Source organism: Thalassophryne amazonica, chromosome 14 (genome assembly GCF_902500255.1).
Source record: "Thalassophryne amazonica chromosome 14, fThaAma1.1, whole genome shotgun sequence".
Taxonomy (NCBI): domain Eukaryota; kingdom Metazoa; phylum Chordata; class Actinopteri; order Batrachoidiformes; family Batrachoididae; genus Thalassophryne; species Thalassophryne amazonica.
Window position 1 is genome coordinate 22,352,668 of NC_047116.1, and position 12,378 is coordinate 22,365,045.

Here is a 12,378-nt window from a genome sequence, read left to right on the forward strand (position 1 = left end):
TAGAAATGTTGGCCAACTGAAAAGTATGAACATGTACAGCAGTCAGTATGTAGTGCTCAGGTGGTATGAGTGCCCAGATTGCTTCAATAGTGACCTTCAGCTCTTCTGCATTGTTGGGTCTGGTGTGTCACATCTTCCTCTTTACAATACCCCTAGATCAGGGGTGGCCAAGTTCGGTCCTCGAGCGCCACCTTCCTGACACTCTTAGTTGTCTCCCTGCTCCAACACACCTGAATCCAATGAAAGGCTCATTAAAGTCTGCTAACGAGTCTTTCATTGGATTCAGGTGTCTTGGAGCAGGGAGACAACTAAGAGTGTCAGGAAGGTGGCTCTCGAGGACCGAACTTGGCCACCCCTGCCCTAGATTTTCTATGGGGTTAAGGTCAGGCGAGTTTGCCTGCCAGTAACGAACAGGGATACCATGGTCCTTAAACCAGGTACTGGTAGCTTTGGCACTATGTGCAGGTTCCAAGTCCTGTTGGAAAATGAAATCTGCATTTCCATAAAATTGGTCAGCAGCAGGAAGCATGAAGTGCTCTACAACTTCCTGGTAGACGGCTGCGTTGACCTTGGACCTCTGAAAACACAGTGGACTAAAACCAGCAGATGACATGGCCCCAAACCATCACTGACTGTGGAAACTTTACACTGGACCTCAAGTAACATGGATTCTGTGTCTCTCCTCTCTTCCTTCAGACTCTGGGACCTTGATTTCCAAAGAAAATGCAAAATTTACTTTCATCAGAGAACATAACTTTGAATGACTCAGCAGCAGTCCAGTCCTTTTTGTGTGTAGCCCGGGCAAGACGTCAAGTCAGCAGTCTTCCCCATGATTGTGTAGCCTACAGAACTAGACTGAGAGACCAGTTAAAGGCCTTTGCAGGTGTTTTGAGTTAATTAGCTGATTAGAGTGTGCCACCAGGTGTCTTCAATATTGAACCTTTTCACAATGTTCTAATTTTTTGAGATACTGAATTTGGGGTTTTCATTAGTTGACAGTTATATCAAAATTAAAAGAAACATTTGAAATATATCAGTCTGTGTGTAATGAATGAATATAATATAGAAGTTTCACTTTTTGAATGGAATTACTGAAATAAATATACTTTTTCATGATATTCTAATTATATGACCAGCACCTGTACATTAGCTTTGCAAAAGAACACAGAGTAATTATCACAGCTACCAACAAGCTATGAAAACAAGAAGAAAAGATCCCAATTTACATATATATATATATATATATATATATATATATATTATATATATATATATATATACGAGGTCTATTAGAAAAGTATCCAACCTTATTATTTTTTTCAAAAACCATATGGATTTGAATCACGTGTGATTACATCAGACATGCTTGAACCCTCGTGGGCATGCAAGAGTTTTTTCACGCCTGTCGGTTACGTCATTCGCCTGTGGGCAGTCTTTGAGTGAGGAGTCGCCCACCCTCTCGTCGTTTTTTCATTGTTTAGGAATGGCTCAGAGACTGCTGCTTTGTTTGATCAAAATTTTTTCAAAACTGTAAGGCACAACTGAGTGGACACCATTCGATAAATTCAGCTGGTTTTCGGTAAAAATTTTAACGGCTGATGAGAGATTTTGGTCTGGTAGTGTCGCCGTAAGGATGGCCCACGGCGCCTGACGGCGATCTGCGCTTCGAGGCAGCAGCGTCTCGCCGTTTCAAGTTGAAAACTTCCACATTTCAGGCTCTGTTGACCCAGTAAGTCGTCAGAGAACAGAGAACTTTCAGAAGAAGTGGGCATGAGGAGTTTATTCGGACATTCCATTGTTAACAGACATTTTGTAATGAAAGAATGTGCGGGCAGAGTCGCATGTCGGGCCGGACCCGACCGCGGGGGGTCGCAACAGGAAAAACACCTCCGTGTTGGAAACCTTAACGGGCAAGTTGGAACATGCCCAAGCTGTTAAACAATTTCTCAGTTACTCACTTGTTGAAAGCCATCAAAAGCCACCTGAATTTTACAAATGGTTTTCAACTCGGAGGTGTTTTTCCTGTCGTGGCGCACACAGATTCGCCGAGTCGTCACGGAAACGACTCAACGAATCTGTGTGCGCCACGACAGGAAACGTCTTTCATTACAAAATGTCCTTAAACAGTGGAATGTCCGCATAAACTCCTCATGCCGGCCTCTTCTGAATCTTCTCTGTTCTCTCACGACGTCCTGGGTCAACAGAGCCTTAAATTAGGATGATTTCAGCTTGAAACAGGCCGATGATGGCGCCTGGAAGCGCTGCAGGACGTCCCGCTCCGTGGGAAGTCCTTACAGCGACAGAAACACCCCATAATCTCTCATCAGCCGTTAAACTTTTCACCGAAAACCAGCTGAATTTCTCGAATAGTGTCCACTCGGATATTCCTCACAGGTCCAGAAAAAGGTTTGATAAAGCAACGCGCGCCGTCTCGAGCAGCGCATGAAACAAAAGAATTCACATCTCACGCAAGGCCTGCCCACAGGGAAATGATGTCACCGACACGCGTGAAAAAAGTCACGCATGCGCACGAGGGTTCAAGCATGATTGATGTAATCGCATGTCAATCAAATCCATATAGTTTTTTTTTATAAAACTGCCGGTTAGTTTTATAAGATACCTCGTATATAAAGGTTGGGTAGGATTACTTTGAAAGAATACATGTGGATTACATGTATGTACATACATTTGGATTACTTGTAATCTGATTACTTTTGGATTACATTTCAAAGCAATCCTACCCAATCCTCTCTCTCTCTCTATATATATATATATATATAGAGAGAGAGAGAGAGAGAGACAGAGAGAGAGAGAGTGTAACTTGTTTGCACTCTTGCTTGCCACAGCAAATCTGAGGTGGATTTGCATGTGAATTGGCACAAGTTTTACACCGGATGCCCTTCCTGATGCAACTCCACATTAATTATAGAAATGTGGCAGGGGTATGGTTTGAACCGTGTATACACACATATATATCGTCGGCATGGAAGTCGGACTCTCTAACCAGAAGGTTAAAACCCAGGGCTCTAGCCTTGTGACCAGAGAATCCTTTTGAGCTGTTGGGAGTGAGGTTTGCTAACTACATATGCACAGCGACACCTGCTGGCCTCTGTTACACTCACGCCCTAAACTCACTCCCATCTGGGTCACAGCACCACTGTAGCGGCTGCACTCTGCATTGTGTTGTTATGACTCCGCCCATTCGCTCCCCTTGGGATGCGACCTCATGATCCTTGGCATGGAATTCAGACTCTCTAACCACAAGGCTGAAACCCAGGGCTCTGACATTGTGACCAGAGAATCCTTTTGAGCTGTTGGGAATGAGGTTTACTAACTACATATGCACAGCGACACCTGCTGGCCTCCGTTTTATATATATATATATATATATATATATATATATATATATATATATATATATATATATAGTGAACAACACATAATGGACATTGTGGACATAATTCACCACACCAGATTATAACCTGTAGTTAGTGTGTTTTCTGTTATGCATGTGATAACACACCAAGAGGTTTGTGGTGCACATCAAAGTGTCTCGGCCACTTTGATGTTTCCCTGTCGCGATCGCTGTGTTGTTAAAGGGTGAGGCCGAGTTGTTTTTTTGTTGCTGTTGTCCATGTGAAAACAAGCTGATGTGTGAGGTGCATATCAAAGCATCTCGGTCTCTTTGATGTTTTCCCATTGTGACCCCTGTGTTGTTAATGGGTGGAGCTAAGTTTTAAAGTCTTTAAAGTCTGTGAGTTGTGTGAACCAAAAACAGAAATAAATGACACGCCATTGCGTTGTCAACATCGGAAAGTTTTGCTCCTTATTTCACCCATCACAATTTCCACAACACATATGGATTGGGAATTGGCTCAACAAGTATAGAGTAATTAATGGTTTGTTAATGGTAATTAATGGTTAATGGGTAATAAAAAGAGGACTAAAAAAGAAAAAAATCAAACAATCCATTAGTAAAAAGTTCAAATCAAAGAGATTTAAAAAAAAAAAAAAAAAAAAACATTAATATAAAAAATAAATAAGACTTTAAATATCTATTTGAAGGTGTGCTTTAGAAAGAGAAACCATTCACAAAAGCATAATTTGCTTTTCCATTTTCCTGCTGTTTTCCATTTCCTATTACCTATTCAGTTTGCTTAATCATTTAGTTTCTGCTTTTAGTTGCTGCATTTATCCTGCGTGCGTGCGTGTGTGTATTTTGTTTTGGGGGGGGGGGCATGTAAATTAGGAATAGAATTGATGGATCGGATGTCAACACGTGTCTTGATTTCTGGTGATCCCATGATCCTTCGCGTGTGTGAAGTGGTTCAGGTGTGGCATGAAGATTCATTGTTTCCTCGTAGTTAGAGGGAAGTTAAGGACCTTCTGGAATGGTAATATCGATGGCGTGTTATATACATCACCCACCCCCTCAGAATTGAGTGATTCCATATTTTTTTCCTCTGCTTGGTCTAAAAAAAGTAACCGTTACTGACTGCCACAATTTTTTTTTCCTCATTTCTTATAGTGTTTCTTAAAGCCAGAAAGTTGCCATTTGAAATGACTTTAGTTTTGTGTCATGTCTGTGATCTGCTTTTTTTCTACAAAATTAAACAACTGAATGAACATCCTCCGAGGCAGGTGATTCATAATTTTTGCCAGGGGTTGTACAAGTGATCAAATGAAAGCCGAGTAGAAATAAAAAGTAAATTTGTTCCAAACTATGAACATACAAGTTATTACCGTGGCAACAATCCCACCCACTGTACCAATCAAAATTTACACATTGGAAAGGACTTCTTTAATACAACTTTCTTTGAAAGAAAAGAAAGTAGTACTTGTTAGCTGCCATCATACTGTTGTACACCGACTTAGGGCTTAAAATAGACTTTAAACTGCTTTAAACATGATTTAAATTGGTTGAATGAAAGCCTACATTCATTTAACGTAGTTTTAACAGCTCTAAATTATCAGTGAAACGTATAAAAGCACTATTTACCTGGTTACATTTAATCTGGTTTTTACTGCTCATTTTAAAAAAAATACAGTGCAATGCTAAAATACCCTTGGCCGTATGAGCATTGTCTTCTTTATAATTTGCAGTTTAATTGGTATCCCAGTGAAAAGTACAGCATATGTATTATACATTTATTTACATGTACAATTTGTACATGTTTAATCAAGCCCCTCTATTTAGTCATGTGATTTTTTTTCACAAGGACCACAAGGAAATAAGCGTTTATGCTTTTTGTTATCTGTGTATCGACATACATGAGCTTTTCACAAGGACGGACGTTAGCATGCACGCTAATGTCCGCAAGATGTCTCGTAAATAAATGGTAAATGGACTGCATTTATATAGCGCTTTTCCATCTGCATCAAACGCTCAAAGCGCGTTACAAATAATGCTTCACATTCACCCCAATGTGAGGGTGCTGCCATACAAGGTACTCACTACACACCAGGAGCAATTAGGGGATTAAGGACCTTGCCCAAGGGCCCTTAGTGACTTACCAGTCAGGTTTGGGATTTGAAATGAGGATCCTTTGGTCTCAAGCCCAATGCTTTAACCACTACACCATTACCTCCCCGATCCCTCAAGAGGTGTTATCTGGTTCCAAAACAGCATTTTCAGTTTGAAAAGTGTTCATTTCTTGCTAGCTTTTACATAATATATGACAAATAGATTATATTTACACACAAACAAAATAACGTTAGCAGCTAGCTAGACCAACCAGTGACATCACCACGCTAACATCCGCAAAATGTCTTGTAAATCAGTGCAGAGGTGTCATCAGGTTCCAAAAACAGCGTTTTCAGTTTTAGAAGCGCTTACTTCTCACTAGCTTTTACATATGAGAAACATGTTATATTTACACATACACAAAGCGGCTTTGGAGTGCCAGAGAGAGAGAGACCAGCCAGCGATGTCACGGTGGTGCTCCACTCTGGCCGTCACATCTGCCCCTCAAAAAAAAAAAAAAAAAGATTTACATGATTCATAGCATAAAAATTTTAAACGGAATGTGACTCCTTAACCCCTTAAAATATGTCAAGGTTAGTCATCTTTGAACTTATCCAAGGTCTGTGTCCCAAAATTTTTTAGGTCTGGAGTTATGCTGAGCACAAATGGGTGGACAGACGAGCGGATGGATGCAAAGCCTTCTGTTGGAGTTATTCTGTAGATACACTGTTTCATTTTATCATGCATGTTTTGTGTTCTCTGCTCTGGTAGAATGTAGTTCTCTCTGCTCTGATAAAGTGTATTGTACTGATGTGATGGGTGAAGGTTACTTAAGATATGTGACATGACGTGTTTCTGCAAGTTGTGGTATCTCTGTGTGCACGCTAAGCTCTTTTTAGGACATGTGAAGATGACTCATGCAGGACGCAGCCGAAGCTGAGCAGTAAGATAAAGAATAGAGAATTGAATGTTCCAACCACAGTGTGATTGTGATACATCAGTCCTTTGTCAGAAGTAGTGTGATTAATCGTTAGATGTCTTAAACACATCTTAACCGAGCCCAAGATTAAAAAGGTTCTGAACATCCTGAATGTATTGTGCAATCAGCAGTTCTGTGGCAACAGCTCACGCGCTATCACTCTTCCCCTCAGGAGCTGTACCGCCCGTGTATGTAGGGAAGTCCTAAATAAAAAGAGCGGGAGCGCAGGCCAGACTTTAGTGTAGCTTTGGTGTACAGCCTGACTGCACTCCTCGTGAGCTTAAATTGAATTCTATCTCTCACTTGTTTTATTGCCTGGTTGTCTCTTCCTCTTATCAAAGGTACAGTATTCTAAACCCGACAAAGACTGGGGGCTTGTCCGGGATCCCAACAGACCTGACGGATCCAGCGAGCGTGATCGACACCAGAGAAATCCTTGGCCAAGGTAACTCAGACCCTTTGACGGGACTGGCTCAATCCGTTGGCTGGGATCTGAAAGGTTGACAGGATCACCGAGAGGGAAAGAGACCGACGGAGTGTGAGTATAGAATTTGATTCTGATAAAATTGTTGTTGTGAATGGTGGCAGTAGGCTGCGTAAAATAGAAATGTTGAAATAGTGAAATAGTGACAGAAAGTCACGGTTAAACAGGGAAATAAGTGCACAGTGAAAAGGCAGTTAAACCTTGCAGGGATGGTGGAGTCCCCTAATGCAGGACATTAGTTAAATTCCACAGGAGGGCGAGCTCCCCTGACCTAAGAATACGCGTACGGTTATTAAAAGTGTTTCTATGTATTTGTGTAAATAAAATAACTGTGTGTGAGTGTAATAAAAGTGACTGAGTGAGAGTGTGGAGTCACTCCCCTCTATCAAAATCTCACAGGAAAGTAAGTAGTAAGTTTTGAGAAGAAGCAAAGGCAAGGCCTTCCCGTGCCCTCCGGGGTGGCGAAAGGGAATGCACTTCTCAGAATAGTTGATTACTACCCTGTGATTGTAACAACACCAGTGGATTAGGACCCTGTAGGGGCAAAACCATCACTGGTCTAAAACGTTCTGAAAACACAAAATGGGAAAATCTAACAGTAAAAATGAGAGACCTAAGTCCCGGGATGATCTAAAAACAAAAGATTGGATATACATGAATAAAATTGATCCAAATTCAACAAAACACTTAGATAAGTGGATAAAAGATCATGGATTTGATGGACGCCTGCAGAAAGAGTCATTAACTAAACTAAAGAACAGTATTGAGAAAAAGTGTGGAACAAGTGAGAAAAAGAAAGAAAAAGAGGGTCAAGGTGAAATTGTAGCATGGGAAAGAGAAGTTGAGAAATGAAAGAAGGGCCTTAGAGAAGCAAAGGAAAGACAGAAAGAAACAGTAAATGATAAGAAGGAGCAGGGGAACGTGATGTTTCACAGACAAGAAGATAATGAGACAGGGCCTGCGGCTCCAAAAGTAGAAATGGTAGTAAAATTGGATACTACAAAACACAGTCAGCCAGAAGCTGAAATAAAGGAGAATAAACTCTATCCAGATTTACCGCAGGGACAATCCCCATCATATGTAGACCCTACACAACACGTCATGAGAACACGATCCAAAACACTAAAAGATGAAAAAAATCAACCTGGACCATCAGCCCCACCGGCTGATCAGGAACCAGGTGGATCAGGAGTCTATCCAATGACTCATGTGGCAAATCCACATACGTCAGGACCAAGAACTATTCTTGTGTACCGAACTTGGACACAAGCAGACGTTAAGGCAACTGTGGAAGGTGTAACTCCCCCACGAGAAGATGTAGCCCAGTACATTATTGACATAACCGCTTTGGTTAAATCCTACAATCTTAGAGGGGATGAAGTTCAACAAGTCATAATGGCAACTGTGACAAAGGATTGGGCTGATGTAAAAGGAGATTGGGATCCTGCAGAGGCAGACCACACTCCATTAGCCCATGATAGTCAGGAATTGGAAGATCGATTGGCCGCACTACTGCTGAGAACTAAGCAGAAATACCAGCAGAAGTCAAATTACACAGAAATAAATCGCACAAAACAGAAAGATGATGAACCATTCGAAGACTATCGACATCGAATGGAAAAAGTTTTTAAAGTGCACAGTGGTCTTCTACCACTGAAAAATGATAGCGTGTACGAACAACAATTGAAAAATGCACTCCATGCCAACTCCAGATCAGATATCCGAGCATGGGTAGACAAACACATGATAACGCTCCCAACAGCTGGGTTACAAGAGTATGTAGACCACGCCATACACGCAGAAAGAAATCTGAAAACAAAAAAGGCAGCCCCAAAAAGGAAACAGGTGACTACCTTCTATTCTGATGAGTCTGAATGGCAGGAAGGCCAAGTCTTTTTTCAATGCAGAAAATTCGGACCACCTCGTGGGCGGGGCCGTTTTAGAGGCCCACCCCGAGGACGTTTTCAATCAAACCCACAGAGGCAATGGAAGCAGGACAGGCAAGGAAATTGGCAGGGCCAAGGCCAGTCAGCTCCCCCAAAGCCCTGGGCTGGAAGGTCAAATGAGTGTTGGGTTTGCGGCAAATTAGGACATTTCGCCAAGGACTGCCCACAAAGAACACAGAATCCGCAATGACTAACCGCCCGACAAGCAACATCAACGGGACCTTTAGTCCCTGAGGCAGATCTAAACCTTCAAGATCTGCTGATGTGTGATGTACCTAAACCGGAAGTGACTTTAATGATGAATGGGAAGCATGTTGTTTTCCTATGCGATTCGGGCGCATGTAAAACAACATGTTGCTCATGGCCGGTAGGGTTACAGCCCAGTGATGAAACATTTTGGGTAAGAGCAGCCAATGGGAAGACATGTGCTGTCCCTGTGTCCCAACCCGTGTGGATTCGGGACCCAGAAGGGAAGTCATGTTGCATCTCTGTATTGATGATGCCCCAATGTCCGGTTAATCTTCTCGGACGAGATGGTCTAACTGCATTGGGACTGTCTCTAGTGTCGGACAATGGACTGTTGCGAGTAAAACGACAACATCAGCTGCAGGTCTTTACTTTAGGCTCAAATTACACCTTAAACTGCTACTATTATTATTTTCTGAAACTATGAGATGCTAGCCCCACCTCTTTTGGTGCATCTGTTCTGTCGTTTGCTAAAACATTGTTGTCTCATCCTGAACAAACACATGAACCGGAAGATCTCCATGTCACATTGTGGTTCAAGGGTACTCCAGGACCGGACGGTAACTATGAGAGCCTCTTGGAGGAAGTAACCCCAACATCTGCAGTAGCAGACTGTATTTACCATGATGGGAAAAATAGAGCTGCAATTGCGGTCTCTCATGTTCCTCCAGAAATTCAGAGATTACATAGGACTGGGACTCCCTTCCATGTGTCCCTCTTCAAACCATATCTCGTGACTTGGCAAAGCCTAGGGTTTATGGTCAAAGAGGGCATAAATGCAACCGATTGGGTTGAATCCCATCCAGGGAGTGGAGAATTTTTCAGTCCTTCCACCGGTCTATTCCATGTACTCCTTCTCCATAGAACGGATTTGGAAGCAGGGAGTAGTGTTGACCATTGCGATAATCCTCAACAGACAGCATGATCATATTTATTGAATCCAGAGGATGAGCAGAGGTTGGTGGAAGTTCCACCTACCCTCTGGTCCCAAGGACCCTCTGATGTAGGGCTAGTAAAAGGAGCCCTACCAGTGCAAATTAGACCAAAAACGGAATATCGCCCATGTGTTCAGCAGTACCCTTTGAGACCCGATGCGACGGAAGGGATCCGACCGGTAATACAAGATCTATTGAAGGCAGGAGTCTTGATCCCCTGCCCCGATTCACCATGTAACACACCTATCTTTCCGGTAAAAAAGGCTCCTCCCTCCGTAGGTTGGAGAATGGTGCAAGACCTACAAGCTGTCAACAATGCTGTTGTTCAAAGAGCTCCTTGTGTCCCGGATCCGTACACGTTGTTAAATTCGTTGCGACCAGATGCTAAAGTATTTACTGTCGTTGATACTGGCACTCACCTAAGTGGGAAGGTCCATTCCAAGTACTGCTCACTACACCCACAGCCTTAAAAATAGGAGAAAGACAAACGTGGATACATTTAACACATTGTAAGAAAGTGATCTCTGTAAACCCAGTGTAAGTACGGAAAGTGAGCAAGTCTGATAATAGTGTGTGGCTCTAGTGTTAAGATCCAGGGCAGACACGAAAATCAGCAGAAGAAATTACAAGCCACTGACCAGAAACTTAGGACACTGACTTTAGGGAGATCCTGACTATGTTGCGTCATACACCATTATGGATGAAAACAGCATTGTGCTGCTGGGCATTAGTGTTAGGAGCCATAACAGTCACTATATGGGGAATGCACGTGTGGACACCATTAATGAAAAAGGGAATTGACTTTGGGGAAGTAGAGAACATCACAACCAGAACAGACGAAACTACAAGTGGAAATTCAATCCGCCGCGTTAAACGATGTGTGGTTACCTCAAAGGGAGTAACCTGCTACAATCATGGGAGGCAGATACTATGCGGACTAAATCCTTGTGAAGACCAGGAAACATCCTACCAATGGTTTTATGCCTGTTACACCACGCCCAGGATCTATTATGTTGTACAGATACCCTTTTTGGCCCTCAGACAAGATAGCTGGATTGGTGATCCTGGACAATGGCTGGCTTATGATTTCTACATGACTACGGGTTTTCCCCGTGCCAGTCATTGGTGGGGAAATACCTTTCTGACGAATGGCTACCCGTCCGCCTGGCCACAAAATTCCTATGGGTGGACAGACGAAGCATATAGTTGGAAAAATATTATATCAAACCTAACAGTCAGCGGCCGAACCAAAACAGTGACATTCACAATAAACTCGTTAAAATTCCCGATAAGCAGACCAATCGAACGGATATGTCACACGTTTGCACTGTGTGCATACAAAGCGGGGTATGATCCTTGCTGGAAGATTGTGCTATGCCCAAAGACACCAAATACAAATGCCTCAAGAGACACCACGAATCAAACAATACTGGGTGACCTTCTCCCCGGACCGGGGTCTGTAAGAGCCAAGCAGGCCCGCTTGCATAAGGCCCGCTGATGGCGGAGCAAGCAGTAAAATCCACAAAACAGGATTGCGTAGTATGTATGGGGCCCCGACCAATTTTACAGGTGATTCCAGCAGCGATATCGGACGACTACCTATTGGTGGTAATGAAAAATACAACAATACACCGAAACCACAATTGTTCAGTATGGGACCACATTTACCCCATTGCGCCTGCGGTAAAAAACAAACCAATATTCTCAGAAAAGGTAGCTTTGGGAAATTTCTCCTGTATCAAACTGCCCGGAACAGGGAAACCACTGGGAAATCTGAACAAGACTAAGTGGTGTAGTCGAATAATACAGATAAACGGTTCATTTGTACCAGTCAGCCGAAGTGACGTGTGGTGGTGGTGTTGAGATAATAGAATTTTTGACAGATTGCCTAGGAATGTGTCAGACTACTGTGCTTTAGTGTCCCTACTCCTCCCAGTAAAAGCCATTCCCATTTTAGCCAAGGACTTGCTGACGCACCTAAAGTCTGTGGTGCCTGAAAATTGGCATAGAGTAAAAAGAGATTGGAAAGGAGTGGGAGATCCAACATATATTGACGCAATAGGAGTCCCCAGAGGAGTGCCTGATGAGTACAAACTGGCTGATCAGATAGCAGCTGGATTTGAATCCTCCATCTGTTGGTGGTGCTCAATTAATAAGAACGTAGACAGAATAAACTACATCCACTACAACGTGCAGAAATTGGGAAATTGGACAGAGGAAGGTTTTAAAGCGGTACATTCCCGACTGGCAGCCACCTCACTGATGGCCTTCCAGAACCGCATAGCCCTGGACATGCTACTCACTGAGAAAGGAGGAGTCTGTGC

The 12,378-nt window shown here is 42.8% G+C and overlaps 1 long non-coding RNA gene across 1 annotated transcript; it reads left to right on the forward strand.

Annotated features, from left to right (window-relative positions):
• Positions 1-2,972: 2,972 nt before the first annotated feature.
• On the forward strand, positions 2,973-3,369 carry LOC117525418. Its single transcript, XR_004565043.1, has 2 exons — positions 2,973-3,010; positions 3,266-3,369. It is a non-coding gene; the product is annotated as an uncharacterized LOC117525418 (long non-coding RNA).
• The last annotated feature ends 9,009 nt before the right edge of the window (positions 3,370-12,378 follow it).